The sequence below is a fragment of the Aptenodytes patagonicus genome, chromosome 8 (assembly GCF_965638725.1).
Source record: "Aptenodytes patagonicus chromosome 8, bAptPat1.pri.cur, whole genome shotgun sequence".
In the NCBI taxonomy this organism is placed as follows: domain Eukaryota; kingdom Metazoa; phylum Chordata; class Aves; order Sphenisciformes; family Spheniscidae; genus Aptenodytes; species Aptenodytes patagonicus.
The window spans coordinates 24,361,294-24,375,978 of NC_134956.1; the positions used below are offsets into that span (position 1 = coordinate 24,361,294).

The 14,685-nt window shown below is 40.3% G+C and overlaps 1 long non-coding RNA gene across 1 annotated transcript in view; it reads right to left on the minus strand.

Annotated features, from left to right (window-relative positions):
- Positions 1-3,526: 3,526 nt before the first annotated feature.
- LOC143164302 (uncharacterized) overlaps positions 3,527-14,685 on the minus strand; it is a 58,950-nt gene continuing 47,791 nt past the window's right edge. Inside the window, exon 3 of the long non-coding RNA XR_012996049.1 lies at positions 3,527-3,576. This is a non-coding gene — a long non-coding RNA (uncharacterized LOC143164302). The remainder of the gene's footprint in view (positions 3,577-14,685) is intronic.

A 14,685-nucleotide genomic window follows, 5' to 3' on the forward strand; every position in this document is an offset into this window, starting at 1 on the left:
AACAACTACAATCGATAAAGATAACTTGAAGCTTTCAGGTACTAATTCTGAATTACAAGGAGTCAGTTTCTTTTCCAAGTCCTCCAAATCCTCTAATAAACAAAAGTTAACCTCCCAAACTCAGGGCTCTGAATGATTTGCTGCTGTTACCCTCTTGCACTCTTTGATCGTCTCCCTTCCCTGCATGGCCTGTCAAAATCACAAGTGCTTCATTTTCTGAGATAAAGAACAGTATACGTGAGAGTGATGAAGCAAGAGAAGAAGAAAAAGCACCTTACAATTAAATATTTTAATAGACATTTTGAAGATGGTTTTGGAAGGATTTTAAAATGTTAACAATAGTATGCATCAAAGGGCTCAGGCTGAACAATACCTATCACTTTTTCTGCTTAAGAATAAAGCGTAAAAATAATACCCTATAATATTTTATACCAGCATCCCTTTTCACTGTTCTAGGTTACGCAGACATCTCTGAATAGCTGTGCGCAGCAGGTCTAAATCCACACACACACCCATATTCATATCAAGCGATCAGTTTATGACGGCTTTGGTGAACCCTTTTGATGCTGTGCATCTGCAGGTAGTCATCTCCTGGGAACATGCCTGACACCAGCTCTGCACCACCCACCTTCATGTAAGAAGAGACATCGGTCTTTTGCGTCCTCCCAACACGGCACTCCCAACTCATTTTTGATTTAATAAGCTGGCAATTAGACAGAGAACCAAAGACAGACGGAGGTAAAGCACAAGGATCAAAGACAATCCGAGCACTATGCATCATTCTCAGCACCTTATGTGCTGCCTCTGGCATGTGACCACAGGGAAGTTTGGATTTATATTGTGGATTTTCATTGGATTTCAAAGGAGAAGAGTTTCAGCAAGAAGCCTGAGGCCCTGCTTTACGACTGTAAACCCGAAGTTATGACTCCTTACTCGCACTGGATTGAGCATTACTCCAGAAGCAGTCCTAGTGAGGCAGTGAATGTTCTTCCTGGGTGCAGATCTACTCGGGGAGTGCAGCCGAGGTCTGTGGATGTAGTCAGCACAACCGCCTCAGGCTCTTCAACTGCTGTTTGGGCCCCTTTTTTGCAATGTTAATAAATACAGCCAACCCTTCGCACAGAGGTGAATTTCAACGGGCATGAGTGGCTAAGAAGTTACAAACATGGTCTTATAATCGATCAAAAATGAGTATTAAATGCAGATACTCTTGATACTGGTTAGAGATATGAGTAACAAAGTTTTCATCGGTATAAGTGAACGGTTCCGTATACAGCCTTGTTTATAATTTCCCTCTAATTTTGAACTAAATTTTTGCTCAGATTGAGGCAGATGTACATTATAACTTCTGTGGCAGAGCCACAGCTTCTGAAAACGTCACGGCTGGCAGAGGCACTGCCTGTCATGACTTTCAAACTGTGTTGCACCAAACCGCACGGCTTCCGCAACACGACCTAAAGCAAAACTCTCACAAGTTCAACAGCTCAGGATATTCTGCTTCACTGTGGCAAATGGAAGTGGAGCACACACCACGCCACCAGATCATTACCGTATCTGAGACTAAGCAGACTCTGGGTAAGAAAACATTATTTCCATTACATTTGTCTTAAACCCACTTATTTATAATTAAGTTACTGATCCATGCGTTGGTGTAAAATGACTCTACAACATAAGTGCAGCAATAACCTAGAACAAAATCTTTAAATAACAATTGTCAAGACAGAAGACACATATAGACTATATCAAAATTAATAGTGTTCATCCATCTTTCAAAACAAGTTAAATGTGCCCGTTTCTTCTGGAAAATCTGTGTTATGCTCATTGAACATTTTATTTTCATTACATTTGAACCTTTCAGCAGAAATAAAATATACAATCAAAGTAGGATGGTTGTTTTGATCAGTTTTCAGACATTTACACATTAGAAGAAAAAGGAATTGCATTAAGATTCACACAGACATTCGTACTGTTGACCACTGGGAAGGAAGCAATATAAACTAAGGGTAACGTGTAATCAGAAATGACAGCTCAAGCACAAATCTTATTAAACAGATATTGTAAAACAGGCTTACAAAGACGTATTTGGGATATTTATATGAAGTTTGGACAGAGAATTATAAAATAGCATGCAGGGAGCAAGCTGTTCAAGCCACATGCTGTATGAGAGTAAACATGTCGAAATCCTAAGTGTTGTGACTCATTGCTGAAGTGTCACACACAGGCTGCACCGAGAGCAGTTGACCTTGAAATCTGAAATATTTCTCTTTGAGTAAGCATTATCTAAGTACAGACTGCTTTTCCTTAAAACAATCACAAAACGCCCAACAAAAAAATCTGACCTTGCATACACAGCTCAGAAGAGCTTGATACTTAGTGAAGTTGGGGTGAAACAGATTCTCAATGTCTCACCCGTCTCCAGCTGGAAGTCTGACTCCGCACCAAAAACTACAGCACTCACATCACTTCAGCAGAACCGAACGTAAAAGAAGTGATCGCGTACTCTGCAATGTTGTACATGGATATTTAAAAAAATTCTGCGCAAATTCATGTGTGCCCATTGCCCTGCCGTAATTGTAAAACAGCCCCTTCCTCCAGACTTGTTCAGATGTGAATACAGATGTTTTGTGCTTACAGAGGGCGGACGGTCGTCAGTCATTTACGTTGACCGCATCAGGTATGCTCTGATTCCGACAGCATGGCTTCGGGGAACTGACCGCCCAGGTTAACTCCCCCTTAACACCAGCTGAACTCCTCTGACATTTTACAGACCACCCACGCTTAAGATTGTTTTAAACTATTGCTTTGTTTTTCTACGGAAGCAGCAGCTCTCTAAAAATTGCAGCTCTGATTCCTAAGCAAATGATAGGAAATATTGTCCTTTTCTGTATGTGCTGCTCTGAGGGCAATAAAGCTGCGAAACGAGCAGAGTGCCATTAACCCAGCAGAGTCGCACTAGCACAGGAGAAGCACCCGGGCTGTCTGCCGTAACGCAGAGCCCCACGAGCACAGTCCCACACCATCAGCAGGAGCTCACAGTCAGGCACCCGCAGACCCCACTGTGCAGCTGGGGCTCAGGTCATTCACCCCGCCCGGTGAATGGAACATGACTATGTTTCTAGCAGGAAAAAAAAATGCAACAAATGGGAATATGAATGATCTTAGTATACAAAACCTGTTTGCTTTAACTCATAGGTAAACCACCACTCAACCACAAATATTCATTCAAATGTCTGTTTCTCTGTATTGTTTTCTGTACTTGTGATCCATTAGACATTTGTTTACAGAGCTTCAATTATCCAGTAAGGAAGAAAAAACAGCTCTTTGGTTCTCCACTTGTATACACCCTTACCATAACAGACCCTAAGCAGTCAAACTGAAGCCAACACTGACAACCCACATTCTGGAAGGAATTAAATCCTTTAAAACACAGGGAATACATCTGAAGATGACCACTACTGGGTAATGTACAACTGGCTGATCCAACCATTAGCAACGTATTTTGAATAAATAGTTCAAACGACTTACCTGTCTCTCAGGAGCAGTAGAAACTTCTGGTCATCACTGGCAGCAGAAGACCTAAAAGAGGTAAACAGATTCAGTTGTTGAGAGAGCATATTAAACATGTTTTCCACGAGGAATTCTACAGGAAGCTGAATTGTTCTTTCTCAATGCTTACTGCACACTGCTTGGCATAATTTTCAAAGTACTATTTTATGCATCCAGTCCAGAACACTTCTGTGGCTAGACAGGAACACGTAGAGAATCACAGCCATGATAGTTTGAAAAAGTGTTGCTCCTAAAGCAATTCATTATCCTAAATGCTTCCAAGCCTTTGTGAACAGATCTAACCTCATAAAGAAACCATTATCCTCAAGTTCCTCAACACACTGTATTTTCAAATTCATTGCTGACTCTACTGTATTTCCTTTTGGATCCTTTAAAGACATCTCATTTATCTTTGTTGGACTTTCTTTCATTTGGTTTCAAAGATAAGCCATGCCAGAGAAGTTAAGCCGTAGCAGAGAAGAAGTAATCAGTGCATGAAGTTTGAATCTTAAGAAAGTGTGTCCTAGCTTGCTGAAAATGCAGAATATTGTGAAGAAAGATGTGCTAAAGAGGTTGCCTCAAACACGGCTATCTGTGTATGCTGTCACAGGTGAAAGAGCTGGATAAGACTCACTTGCACTTCAGAAATCCGACTCTTAAAAAAGCTCATCTATAAGTTATCAAGTTTTTCCAGGCTCCCAGGACCCATACGAATACATAAAGTATAAAATTAGGAAAATACAAGTGTGTTTGGTTTTGAAGCATCGGAACTGACAGCTGGTGCAGACAGGAACCATGACCATGGTGGTCACTGTTTGGCATCAAAAGACTAGAGGTAAGGTCAAGGCTGGGAGAGCAAAGACATGGAATCACAACTGGAATTAGGGCTCCAGATGTTGCCCACTCCAGACCCTATTATATTTAGGTAATACAGAGATTAAAAGAGAAACAGAATTAAAATTTTACTTTTTTATCTCCCAGATTATTTATTTTTCAGCAGGGAGAAGATAAAGACCCCGTTCACAATAACCAATAAATACTAGGCACTACACTAATACAGCAGCTACACTTAAACATTGTTTCCTCCAGCTATACAAAGGTATTGTACTTGACTTCACAGATCTTTCATACTACTTGCCTTAATGCAATTATTTCAGCCTCAAACATCATTAAGCTTCATTGCAGTTATTAAGTTGATAGCTACTTTACACATCCTGCACCTAAATTTACATGGATGCACATCAAATACTTAACATTTGTCAGATTACAACATTTACTGTGCTATTTTCTACACTAAAGATACAGAGAAGTATATGTACATTGAGTGTTTAACTCTTCATATCATCATTATCATTTTTAATTGTTGACAGAAAAAGAATCTTCCTCCAGAACAAATCATTTTGTTCTGCTGCTCCCAGATGAGAATAACCCAAAATGAACGTGTTCCCATTGCAGGAACGTGTTATTCCACCCGTGTGAGGACGGAGAAGGCGATCTAAACTGCTGCAAGGCGATGGAGATGGCCAATAAGCCCCTCTCCACCACACTGAGACACATTGATGGCATGGTAGCACCTTGTGGCCAGGACTGAAGAGGCACAAAGAAATAACTACCATCCAAAACCCTTAAACCTGAAACCTGACATGACGGGTAACACATACAGACAACACACAGGTAAGGGATTGCAAAGGAATACTGAGGTAATACTAGATGGTTGTGGTTACCATTGCACTGGGAGTTGAATTTCGCCAATGCTTAGGTCCTTGGCTCTGAAGACTGGATAGCTCAGCATTTAAACTGCTCATGGGCTGGGACTGCACTCGAAAAACCTTTAAAAAATTGTAATTGGTAGTAACAGAGCCTATAACATTGGAATAATAAGTGTTGCTTTGTACATTGTAATTTATGCTGCAACTGGCAGTGCGTGAACCCGTGATAACAGAACAACCCTTCAGCATTTGAACAGGAAAGAAAACGCACTTAGCAGCAGCAAACAGTGCTCTTCACCCACCGGCAACAATCGCCCAGGGCCTCCTCTGTCTCCAAATGACCTGAATATGGACAAAGCTGCCACCTCTACCAGCTCATCCGACAGCTCCTGGATTTAGTGCCAGGACAAGCAAACACACCCATCATTTAAAAACACTGTTGTTAACAAACTCCTGGTTTTTTTAAGGAAAAATTTAAATTCCCAAGTTTGTTGACTTGATGTCCCCTTCAGCTACCTCCCTCCCCCAACCAGTGACTAGTCAAAAATGAGCACAGAGCCCAGACTTTGGTCCTACAATTAGAGATACCTACCAGCTGCAGATTCCCCTGGCAGCAGCTAATATTAACTCCTTCCCTGCCGGGGACAGGGGATCATGTAGTGACTCCAGCACAACAGTCAACCATGACCTCATGACACTTAAAGAGTTATTCCTCATTTTATCACCATACGAGAGATCAAAGTCAACTAAAAATCATACTTGTGTCAGTTTTTACACTGTGCTTACTTTACACAGAATTGAACTGTATCTGAACAAATAACAACATATAATTCTTTGTTCTTATAAAACTGTATTATTTATTATTAGCAAATGAATTTGAGCACATTTGGAGACCAAATGAAAAGGTACATCACTAAACTGTGCACTTTATAAACAGAATGTTGTATTTACATATTTCAAATATGGAAAAATACACAAGCACATATGTAAGGAATCATTATCCAGCTTTCAGAATCACAGCATGCACATACACTAATTTGAAGTAAACCATGAGTAAAAAAGACAAAGGCAGCCCCCCTCCTCACTGGATAATAAACAAGACAGTGCTAGACTTTTAATCAATATTAATAAGCACAAATACATTATTTTGATTAATGGTTAGAGGCATTTGCTGTCAAATTATTAGACAGTTTCCTACTGGGGGGAAAAATAATCCAGCCTAGTCATAAATCAGAAAATGAGAAAGATGTAAAAAAAAAATAATCAAATGGCTTACTACAATAAAAATAAACTACCCAGAAATGTCCAACGTAAGGACATCATCTAAACAAAAGGGTGCTGTTCAAGTGTTCTCTGATATTATAATGTCTTTCACAAGATGTCATATGTCCCCTGATGGTTAGCCAGCTGGTTAATTTGATATCGCAGTAAAACTTACTGATTCACTGAAAATAAATGCAAAATGCAATTGCAGTATGCTCAGTTTTAATTTTTTCCAAATGACCTCAGTACTCAATCCACAGGAACCTTGCCAGATTCCCCTCCAGACATCTGACCATGTTTTATGCACTGGAATCAATACCTGTATGTTTTCAGGGGACAATAGTTCAAAATGCTTTGGTTTGACTGAACCAGTTTTATATGGGTCAAACTCTCAGGACAAACCTTTGGTCAACAGGCAAGGTCTAATTAAATCCTAGTTTATCGTCTCAACCCCAAATCCTACGTACCTAGTATCACTCTCCAAACTTCCATCAGTTACTTGCCCTTTGTTCTTAATGCTCTGTCACTACACCTTACTTATGCACATGAACACAGGACTTCGATCCAGTCTGAGGTCTACGGAGCTTTGTGGGAGACTCCAGGTGAAGCCAAACAGGATCAAATGCATTAAAAAAGCACAAGCCATTTTTTACCATCAATCTTTTCTTCTCATGCTTTTCCTCTACTCAGTACTGTCTGCCATGTCCTGTATCATTTTGGATGCAGTCCTACAATAAGATTCATCTCCACCTTTGACTCATCTTGTAACTCACCATGAGTGCTCTCTGTAGATGCTGGCACAAACACAGCACTTCACCAACTGCAGTAAGTGCAAAAAATAGATTCATCAAACTCTTTGAACCCTACGAGAAGTCCCGTATGAGTAACACAAACTGACTCGGCCCAAAGAATTTACCACACATAAAATAAACAGATTTGGTTGTGCTAAATCAAGTATTAGCATTGCTTGTGCATCTCTGCTGTTAGTGCAGATACAGATTTGCAGAGCAGTGAATCAAATGAAGCCGGGGAAATCGCCTGCGTTCTGCATTTTGATCTGCAAACAAGCTGTAGCTCACGACTCTGCTCTGCCATTTTCACTGCTGAATCAGATCCATCAAAGGAACAACTGGTAAATGCTGGTTGCTCCCCTCTCTCCCTCAGTTGTAAATCTCTTTTGTGAATTATGGGAGACTTCACATTTAAAAGAGCCAATTAGAAAATGTGGATGTTCAAGGTATACTAGTGCTGTTTACCCAAAATTGATTAAAGACTGGAGCAAATAACTCCTTCATCATTTGTCCCAAGGGTGCAAATACAAACACTGCCAAATGTTTGTTTTTACGTCTACCAGTCGATTAACACAACACCGCTCATAAACAGCACTTTAGGGAATATGGGTTCAGTTGCAGGGGTTTGAATCTTCCATGATATACAGACATTATTTGAAGTTTATCTTTTTTGAGTTTCAAATATGATATGGTAAAAGGAAAAAAAGTGGTAAAGCTTCCATTAAATGAGTTGCAGATGCAGCTGCTTTAACGTGAGATTGCAAAATTATGCAGTTATTCCACATGCTGCTTTTTAACATGCACTTTAACATGTACTATGGCACTCCAAGGAAAAAAGAAAATGGACCAAAATTCAAGATGAAAACATCACTAAAGGAGACGTCATCATCCTATAGTATAATGCCTTTTAGGGTATTCTGGTCTCCTTGATGACTCACACATTTTAGCAGATCTTTTGATTCCATCATATTCATTTTCCAAGTCTTCTAACCTCAATTGTACTTGTAAATCAGAATAGCTAGAATAACTTCACTGAAATTACAGTATAACTGTATCTAACCAATTGCAGCTGTAGATTTCTTTTCCGATTATTTGTCTAATCTACTACCTGTGATCTGTTCGTGAGCCATGAACTCATCCCACACTACACAGAACTGCAGTTTGTTATATATATATATACTGGACTTTGTTGTCACAGTTTCAATTTACACTTCGATATCAGCAAGAAAGAGATCAAGGATGTCTTCTTCCCTGACCAGCATCTCAATTTTCTGGATTTTGAAACTGTCTCCATAGAACTGAAGAACTCACTTATATTGCCCCGGTTTCAAGTAGAACTGGGCAAGGAAGAGATATTTTAGAATCACTGATCATTCCGAGAAGTGTTAAAAAAAGAAAAAGAAAAAAAAAAAGCCTAACTAAAATAAATGTTAACATACTGATGAATCAAAAAGTTCAAATATCTGGTTTGGGCTAAATATATTTTTTTTTTTATCTTGGCAATGTTCAACCTTACACCTATCAATGTAACACTGAATGTTTTCAGAAGAAAATGGCAATTAAAAGACATTTCTAAACAAGACATCAATAAACCTAAGCAAAGTAATACATTTTTAAAGCTTCCATCTGCTGTATAACTCAAAATGAATGTATTTTTCAAATTGTGCTGGGATTCAATTTATATTTCTCTTGAAAAAGTTTTGCACAAAAATGTTATCCTGTCCCAACTTGAAATATCAGAACAAATACTAACAAGAAGTTCTCCTCCAATCCTAGTTTCTAACATCCTCCTTTAAGTTCATTTTTTCCTTCCTGATTTCCTTAGGAATTTCACTTCCACACATTTAAATGGCTGAATTGAGGCTCCTTGAATACGGTCTTGATCCAAGCTGAAAGTCATGCTGTACCAGAAGAAGTACAGCTCCCACGAAGAACTCTTACTTTACTTTTCAGCCAACGTATTTTAGGATTGTTTATCAAGAATTTGGTTTGCTAGCCAGCATATCTCCTGCGGGATATGAATAGCTTGGTAGGATCTTACTAAGACAAAAGCCAGGTAACCTATGATAGCGTTGTGCTTTAGGTCTACAGCAGCCTGTGGAAAGAGCATAGGAAATTTGGAAAATGAGACAGACATAAGGCAAGTCAAGAACACAGTTATTAGCCAGGCTGTGTTGGGACATCCCACAGAGACAAGCTGCAATAAAATAATACTCATTGTGTTTCTCCCTGTTTGGTTTAACACCAGGGAAATGCATGAGCATGCAGCAGCAGGAACAAGAAGACGGGCACTGTGCTTGCTGGAGTCTACTCCTCTTTTGTTCCTGGCGAGTTGTTTCCAAAGAGATCAGTATATGCTCAGTTTACAAAACCAAGTGAAGTGGTTACTTCGGAAAAAAGGAAACCCAAATGTGCCCAACAACTGCAGGAAATACAAACCTGAGAGAAGCTCAAATAAAATGTATTTGATTTGGTTCTTGCTTAAGTGAAATGGAGAGAAGGCAGCTCTAGTGTGCCAGAAAACACACGTTCATCCCCATCGCTGCAGCAATTGCAAATTGTTATTAAACAGCTTATGAAATTCATTGGGAACTGGCCGACCTCCCTGGAAAACGAAGCTATTAACTTGCACCCACCTAGACTCCGGTCTAGGATCTCTGCACTGACTTCTGCAAGTACAGGGCCAGGTTCTGAATTCAAGAGTTACTTTTGATTGACGTAAGTTCACCTGGTTCAGATATCACGCACAGACTCCAGTCTGAATGTCAAATATTAGTCCACTATTTCATGCACATTAAAGAACCAGCATTAAAATTGCTTTAAAAATGAAATTTAGCAAGGCCAGAAGGAAAATGACGATATGTATCTCTCAGCCGCTAATGAGTTAATCTTGGGTTTCAAAGCACCATTTAAGCTGTCTGGGGGAAATAACTGAGTGGAAATCTGTTTTAAGTACTGCGCTTTGATTTGATCTAGGAATACAGATAATCAATTTCTGGTCTGAAAGCTGTGGATTACGAAATGTACCAGAGCAAATGGGAATTTTATTGGCTCAGAAATAAACATGAAGGGGCAAGCGTACAGATGACCTTGCGGGGGATGGATGGCAATGACGGAAGGCAGGCAGCCGGCGCTGCTCTTTAATTCTCCAGTGCATCTTCTCAAGGAGGAATCCCAGCTTCCAAAATACAAACCAGCCACCTCTGGTGCTGAACCCAAGGGGATGGGCTGAGGCTGCCGAGAAAAGAGCAGCTGGTGGCCACTGCCAGGAGACAACTACGTACCGCCTGGGAAGGGCATAGAGGAAAGCACAGGAGCAGTGGTTCTCCACCTGCGTAGGAAGGCTTGCTGACACTGTGTTTTCCTGTAAGTGATACAGGAATAATGCTCTGTCACAGCACTCAGACCAGATTCAGATTCACACTGCTCAACTCATCTTCCTCTCCTAGAAGCTACCTATAAACCCAGGCAAATAAGGGTTAGGATGGTTTCTTCCACCAACACCCCTAAAAAATAAAAGCCAAGTAGTAGAGGCTTTGGTTTTGTTAACATTTTACTACTCTAGGGCCAAACAAGCAACTTCAAACTAAATAAAAATAATCCAAACTCTTTTGCCCTGAAATTGGAAGCAGAACCCCTTCAAAAATTCACAACACTTGAGCCATTTCTCTGAAGTTGGTGTTGGCCACTGCCTGGCTGACAGCCCCAGGGACAGGAGCCCTCCTCCATTCACCTGTGGAGCACATACCTCGTGGATAGCTGCGAGGCAAGATCTTCCTGCTGCTTTCCTTCAATCATTCCTCCTTCCTAACATACCCTTTCCTCATAAAAGAACATGACTTTGCCTATGCATGTCCCATTCTGAGTTCAGACTAGCAGCTCACGCAGACAAAAACAGTTCTTCAAATGAAAAGGAAATAAAACTCTTCTCTAATTCTGCTCTTGACTTTCCAACTTTATCTTCAGATCCAGGTGACCTGGATAGAAATCTCCTTCCCCCCCCCCCCCCGTTCCACGTAGATAGTTCGGCCAAGTTCATCACCAGAATGTCTGACCTTCCACATAAAGTTTCAGAAAACATCTTACATACGAAAGCAATGCCCACTCAAACCAGACCTTGTGAAACGCAGCCTGAACAAAACGCAAAACAGGGAACTGCATACCCGGTATTTATTCAGGGTGGTTCTGATGTTGCTGCTGCCCTTCAACAAACTGTGACAAGGTCCCAAAAGGGATAAAACCAGGCTTGCTAGAGATAAGCCTGGGGGCGGCATGCAAATGTTTGAGGGATGGTGTGCTAGCGAGGTCCTTCAGACTGCCATCTCAGTGGAGGCAGGGGATGGAGATCCATGTGGCAGTAAATACACAAGGGTTATGGATGTGTTAGAAACCACAGAAGCGCCTGAGAATGGTCATGTAGGAATTAGGCCTTCCCTAATTTCTTAGGGAAATTATGGAAAAATTTCTTCACCAAAAAGGTTGGAACAGGCTGCCCAGGGAAGTGGTGGAGTCACCATCCCTGGGGGTATTTAAAAGACGTGTAGATGTGGTGCTTAGGGACATGGTTTAGGGTTGGACTTGGCAGTGCTGGGTTAACGGTTGGACTTGATGATCTTAAAGGTCTTTTCCAACCTAAACCATTCTATGATTCTATACAATTGATTCTTACTGCACTGAAAACATTCACACAAGAATGACCAAGTGAAAGATCCTACTGTGAAGAACACCATGCAAGTACATGACAGAAGTAGGACTAACGTCCCCAAACTAATGTGCCATCAATGCACAACACCCAGGGCACCTTTCTCGGTTGCTTTGTGAGATGCCCTTCTCAAAGCAGCTCGGAGGCTGACCACCACTCCAGGCAAGCAGGCTATCATCACCTTCTCTGGTTTTCCCCACTCACCCACAGGGTCAGGAGGGATACTGGTGCTGTAAGACTGTACCACAGTATGTCTGAACACTCATAAATATGCATACATAATTATATATAAACCTCCTTCCTCTCTTCCCTGCTCTCACTTCCCCTGAAGCCAGTTTCAAGGGTGCAAAGTTGTAGTCAAAACTCCTTGCCGACATATGAACTGGGGAGTCTGTTTTCCACTGATGCTCCATACCTGCTTTCATGCCTCCTGCCCTTCTTCAGGTGCGGGCTGCCACCACCTACGGCAGTCTGCACAGGAAACACTCCCACGCTCAGCAAAGGGCACACAGCGAAACCACAACTGGTTCTAGGAGATTTTATTCTATCATGTACACATGTACTCCACTTTACACACACTGTGGCATGCGATAAACTATTCGTGAACTTTAATATTCAAATCTCTCTAACATTAAAAAAGGCTTTTGAAAATCTTTCCCCTCCTCAAAAAATTTCTAAGCCACGGAGGTTTTTTTATGAAATAGCTTTTTCCTTCCTTTTCAATGTAATACAATATGTTATTCAAGACCCAAAGAGTTGTCAGTTTTTATGTTATGATAATCTTCTCAAGCATCCAATTTTGTTCTGCTTTTTCCCTTCATGCTGTCACTCACATTCTAGCCTGTCACAAAAGAAAAATGTCTGAATACATTAATTACAACTTGTTAGACCTCCATATAGTTAATGCTATTGAGGAAATCAAATCACTTGGAAAATAACTAAAGAGAAACAGTTGCTGGTATTGCAGAATTTTTATGCATTGCACTTCAAAGCTGGAGCTTTGCAAGACAACAAAAATTATTATTATAGAGAATGAGAAAATCAAATACAACTTGATCCTCTACCCTTGGAATGTTTTCTGAATGCATTACAATATATATTTTCTATCCTGGAAAGAGCAGTTGAACTCTTTTCACATATTACCTTCTTTTATGGTGCAATTACAAATGCCAGTTCTGAAATTATAGTATAAAAACTTTCTGAAGCTAGGAGGAGATCCAATTCTAAGTCCCCCCTCACACAAACATCACAGTCGACAGTGATGGTTCCATTAACATGAATAAAAGATAATTCTGTTGGGTCTAAGATGATGAACAAGTTACCCTGGCATTAGTAAAGGGAGATATTCACATGGTTACCCTCAGTAAGGTTTGTCAGCCTGACTCCTGTGGCTCTGCAGAGTGATAGAGCTAGATTTTTAACTGTAAAAATCACACTTAGAGTTAAGCATACACATAACATGTTTATAAATGAAGAATTCATTTTTGTAATCTGAGACCCTAAAATAACAGCAATAGTTTGGATCATTGTTCAGCACAAGATACTTATGAAAGTACTGACTGCCCATCAGATTTCCATGGGAGTAAAAACTAGCTAACACCAAGTTTTCTATGTGGTTCACCTAGAGAGGCAGCTCTGCAGAAAATCTACAAGAACATCTTTGAAGACTTTGAAGAAAAATTTCACCGAACAAAGAAAACATTATTAGGATTATGCAAAACCCTTACACACAGAAGCAGGCAAATGCTTCCCAAATCTAAGCTCTGTTATCTTTCTACCTTAAAGACATTTAATTATTCTTACATTTGAATGAACAGCCACTCTTACATATATTAAATCATATTAGTAGTGGGGAAAGACAATGAGATCTTTCTAGCTTTGAAGAAGTTATCTGAACAAGCAAGACAAAAATAAAAACACCTTTGGATGATGCTGATCTTGTCCGTTTTCTCACAGAGGTAAGATTTTGTTAGTCGGCCCTGTTGAAAGATCCACCCTAAGTATCTGGAAAAATAGATACTCGTGCATTGATATTTTATCAGTATTTCTAACTGTGCCACATCACTGCTAGAGCCAACAAATTGCAAGCATGTTCTAGTGAACATTCTGCTACTGCATGTTAAACATTTAACTTTTCATTGAAATGCCATTTGATGTAAGAAATTTTTAAGTCATGTATAGTCTTCATTAACTCTACAGTTCCGGCACAATCTAAGAATAAGGTTAAAACACACGTGTCTCCATCCATCCTGTGAAAGGTAACAACACTGGGCGTGAGCACCCACAGAACTCCAGCACGGCTCATCCTTCCCGGGGAGCAGCAGGCTGATGCTCAAAGCCTCACCGCCTGGTACAGGGGCTCTACCTCCACCAGTCACATTCAGGTTTTCATCTTAGAATTGATATGCTAGGAAACAAACGCAGTCATTCTGTGGTTTCCTTAAATCATCGCCTTAAATTCAGCTCTCAACATTCAAATCTCTCTTAATACTTTTGCCCATTTTTTTTCAAAATGAAAAGGAAAGTATAGTTCATGGGTTTCTTTACACAAAAGGTTTTACACACTGCTTGATTCAGAAATAACTGGCCTACACACACAAAAAATACTTGAGGACCACGTTTGAGTGTCTTTTCGGTAGTGTCCCAAGGGGAAGAAAGGAGAAAGTCTAGGGAA